The following is a 4854-nucleotide window of genomic DNA, read 5'->3' on the forward strand; positions in this document are numbered from 1 at the left end:
GAATTTTTCGGTTACGTTTAATCACATTCAAAAAGAAAAAAAAATATTAGTGAATTTAGTGTAGTATTTGCTACCCAATTCGCAACCAAATTTGCTCTAATACCATGTTAAATACGGGTTTAGGTCATACCCGTATGGAGGTGAGAGAGTCCACTTCACAAAGCCCAAGAAGATTCCACCTTACAATCATATGGGAGTAGCCCCTTAGGTATATAAAATGAACACTTCTCTCTTCTTTTATCAATGTAGGATAATCACCTGTGATGTTTTATAAGATAGATATTCAAACTTTCAACACTCCCCCCCCCACCCACGTGTTAGATCCCTTTTTATCTGGAATACTCACATGTGATGTTTCATGGGGCCAAACCTTTATGCTCCCTCCTCACATGTGATACGCATTTTAATTCTGCACAGAGTATGTTAAAGGCCCAAGCCGTGGCCTGGCTCTAATACCATATTAAATACGAGTCTTGGTATTTATAGGAATATTTAAAAGCCTAAGGAGTTACTACTATCACAAAGTGATTTTAGTAAGGAACCTCCTTTGGGCTTGTAAATGAACCAAAATCTCCTACTCCTTATTGTTAGGCTGCCTAAGCCCATTTATTCTAGTATAAAAATTTAACATGGTATTATAGTCAAGGTTGTTGGGTCTCTTCTAAGCTGGTCTTTAATCAAGCAAGTGGATAAGGGCCTCAATAGGATTTTCAACCCATACTAGGATTGTTACATTTTCGTTAGCTCCAAATTCTAAGGATACTTGAATGTGAGAGGGAGTGTTGAAACTATGCGTTAACTCACATATGAGTTGTCCTACATTGGAGAATGAGGAGAGAATGGATAACTACTATACCAATTGGTTATACTAAGGAACCTCTTTTGAACTTGTAAGTGCACCAAAATCTCTTTCTTATTGTTGGGTTGCCTAGACTCATTCATTTTAATATGAAAATTTAACATACACGTCACATTATGTTTATTTTACCAAGATTATAATATCTCAAATTGAAGGAAGTACTACGCACTTATTGCTTATATAACATGCGAATTTCACCACAATATAAGTTACAAAATCTTTAATAAAATGTCAATAAAAAGAATTAAGAAAAATAAAGAAACTTCAATTACCATTTTTTATTTTTTATGCTTGTCATCACGATATGCTTTTATAGAGTTAGTTATTAATGATCTTGTCACGTTTATTACTCATTGCACGATAAGGATGCATTGTGCCATAGATGAACATTATGAACACAATACATTGCACACATATTTGATTCAATTATTTAAGCTTTGTTTGTAGTTTTGCCTTGACTTAATTAAGCTGGCTGAGCTTAAGATCAAGTTCTTCTTGCGACCAATTTACTTCTTTTGCCAACTTCTTGAGTCTCACAATTTCGAGATACCTAGTCTTGTGCCTGTTGTTCATCTCAGCATATGTGATGGGTTCTTCCAACAATGACTTTTCTCCCTCTTTTAAGCTGACAGGATACACCTTTGCATCTTGCGCTGGATTCATGAATACTGCTATTGACATTCAAGTCTATTCTGAGTTTACAATTGCTTGATGATCAGCACTCTTGAATCTTCCATTGCTCATATACTGCTCATGAAACGATGAGACATCAATTTTTTTTTTATAAAAACAAAATTACTAAAGCAAATGTTTATTGTATTAATTACTAGTAGTCTAAAATGTTTTAGTTACACTATAAAAGTGTTACACAAAAAAAATAAAGTAAAGCATAATATGTGAAAAGTTATCAACTATTTTTTTTTCCTTTTGCAATGGATGATAATACCAAGTAAATGGTCACTTATACGTATTAAATAAACTTAAATTTTTTGTGTAACGAAATACATGAAGTGAGAAAAAGTGACTAGTTAGACCGTCTTATCAAAGAATTTGTTTATGAGAATTGAGAACCGATGTTAGAGTTAACTTACATAGACATGATCTCCAAGATTAAGGACTAAAGCATTTTTGATAGGGCGAACGGTGATCCAAGTTTTTCCATTATCCTTTATAGCTTGCAACCCACCAACATGATCTTGAAGAAGCAAAGTAATGGAGCTTGGATCCGTGTGTCATTTGAGCCTAACGGCAAGATCAGGTTGTGGGCACTTAGGGTAATGGTTAACCACAAAATGTTGGTTAAGATCACCCAAGGACTTTGCAAAAGCATCCTTCTCCAAGCCCAAACCCTCGGAAAACAACTCAAACATCTTGCAGGACAAGTTCATAATCTTTTCGTCGTAGGCTTCAACCATGGTCTTCCACTCCTCAGGTTTGTTGGGCCATCTCGAGTAGTCTCTCCCTTGTACCGGCTACATAAAGAAGAGCACCAGCTCACGCCAATTCGCTACTGCCTCTCCCTGTTACAGATCGTTTCATTATGTTTTCCACCATGTTAAGATGTGAGATGTCTGAGTATTACACTAGAGTGAATGTGTGATATTATGTCTTTCTAAAAGTCTAAGATTTCAACTAGGATACTTCAAATAAATTTCTCTATGCTCTCTCCAAAATAAAATTTATTTATATGGTACTTTGGAACAGGTTAGAAGTAAGAGTTGTTTGGAATATGAACCATGTATATATGGAATTGGACACTCGACAATGTTAGTGATAAAGGGTTGGCCTTATAATTTTAAGGTAATATGTCAAATACGAGTTTGGGCCGCATCTGTAGGAGTTTATAGGTACTAAGCAGCGGAAATAATATGAATCATATTCAATTAAGTACCTAATCCCAAGAATCACATGCATAACACACAAGACACATAATCATACCTTTGAAGCGTGAATTCCACGAAGCTATTCGACAGGCAAATCAGGGAGAGAATAGAGCCCCAAGTGTTGCTCCTCTACTTAGTCCACGAGATTCGAACGAGCCTTCCACCAATACTAGATTGGTCGAGTGATTGAGGAAAACCGTGATCACCACCTTTTCGGACAACCGACCACCGCACGAACCACCACCACCACGAGACACCACCGTGCGCCGAGGAGGATGATAGAGCCGTGTGAGAGAGGACTTTGAGAGGGGTTGTGTTTCGTTTTTGCTAATTCGGGTTTGATCAAAAGATCGGTAAACTGCTTGCTTGCAAAACCTAGGCACCTAGTCTATTTATAATCTCATTATAATTAGACTAGGGCACAAAGCCCAAAACCACTTCTAATCCTCCATATGGCCGGCCACCTAGAGTGATGAGGCCCATAATGGGCCTCGTCCTCTAATGCTCGATCTAGCCCCTTTGTGTGACCTTATAGGATCCGTCCAATTGGGCTTTGGCCTATTTTACTAGTCCAAAGATCGTAAGTACCTCTAGCTTTGGAAAAACGACGACCCAAATGTCTGGACTTAATTATCTCCATAATTTGATCCATTTATATATCTAGTATTTGCACACAACAAAGACATAACTCCTTCAATCTCCCACTTGTCCGAGACAAGGGTGCAATATTCAAATTCCTTAAGTCAATATATGTGTCGATTTGATAATATGATTGCATCATATGTCGAGATCATATTAATCTACAAATCGTTACTTGAAATCTGAGTTAGAATTACAAAACCAAATGATTATTGTGTAATGCATTTGAACGCGGCCACGTATTTTCTGAATTCTCCCTCTTCAAGCGACCATGACACATTTCCTAATTTAATAGGTAGACCCTATCCAATCTTGTGGCAACAAGCCTCCCACTCAACTTCTGAAATAACCAGGAAACACCCTTTATAATCTCCAGTTACGGGTAGACGTTTGAATGTACCACAGTTATAACATTCATTGAATGAAATCAATAATCCACTCATGTCAAAGGAATCCACTAATATATACGGAAGCTCTATACTTGAACTTCAAAGTAGGTCAATAGTTCGATCATGCATCATTCATGCATATCCAAGTGATTGACCAAGCATCACTATGCCCCTATAGCCCATGAAACTGCGCTATCCACTCAATCGTACATGCTAGTTCATTTTATTGATATCATTTATGTCCACTTTAATGATCTCGAACTAGGAACTTAAATAATATATGAATTTTGTTCACCTGTGGGGTTTCAATTCACCAGGTCATTAACCTGATTAGCCCATCAATTCATAATTATTTTGGACATTTTATTTAATTTCCAAAACCATAATTAAATAAGAGAAATAATAATTTCTAGTTTAAACATAATTCTGCAAATTGATGCACTTCTTATGTAATATGTCTTCTCAAAACAAACACAACTTTAATTACATGACTTGCTTCAATCCAAGACTTTAATATGACTTTCATACCTTAGTCTAAGGAAGGGGTTTAGTGATTTCTCACTCATAATAAAAACTTTGCAAGAACATGACATCCCGCTTGTCATTGTTCTCATAACTGAGGTGATATCTCATATCCTTTTATTTGGATTTGTGATGTGACCCTGGCTCCTTTGTTCTTGGGCAAAGGTGACCCTTTAGTCATATGACATTCTAATCCGAACTTCCTCTCTAAATATCCGACTATAGCTTAATACACATATTCTGATATTGAGTATGCAACAGTGTTCTGCTTTGAACTCTTCAAGCTCACTGTCCAGACAGAAATATGCATTTCGATCAACATCTAGAATGATCTTGCCTGTTTGCATTCGTGTAATCTGTTGACAACTTGCTTAAATTACTTTTAATACAATAGCTAGAATAATTCCTTTAGTGCTTCTCAAGTACTCAAGGATTTGTTCTTGGTAACTCTCCGTATGCTTATTCTGAATTTGCTTGAAACTTGCTACATATGCATTAGTCATATGTAACAACTTGCTTTGTACATTTCATGGCATATGTAATGGACCCTTTTGCAGAAGCA

The 4854-nt window shown here is 36.4% G+C and overlaps 1 pseudogene; it reads right to left on the bottom strand.

Annotated features, from left to right (window-relative positions):
* Positions 1-1318: 1318 nt before the first annotated feature.
* LOC110694582 lies at positions 1319-4639 on the bottom strand (annotated as a pseudogene).
* Between the last annotated feature and the right edge of the window lie 215 nt (positions 4640-4854).

The sequence above is a fragment of the Chenopodium quinoa genome, unplaced genomic scaffold (assembly GCF_001683475.1).
Source record: "Chenopodium quinoa cultivar QQ74 unplaced genomic scaffold, ASM168347v1, whole genome shotgun sequence".
In the NCBI taxonomy this organism is placed as follows: Eukaryota; Viridiplantae; Streptophyta; class Magnoliopsida; order Caryophyllales; family Amaranthaceae; genus Chenopodium; species Chenopodium quinoa.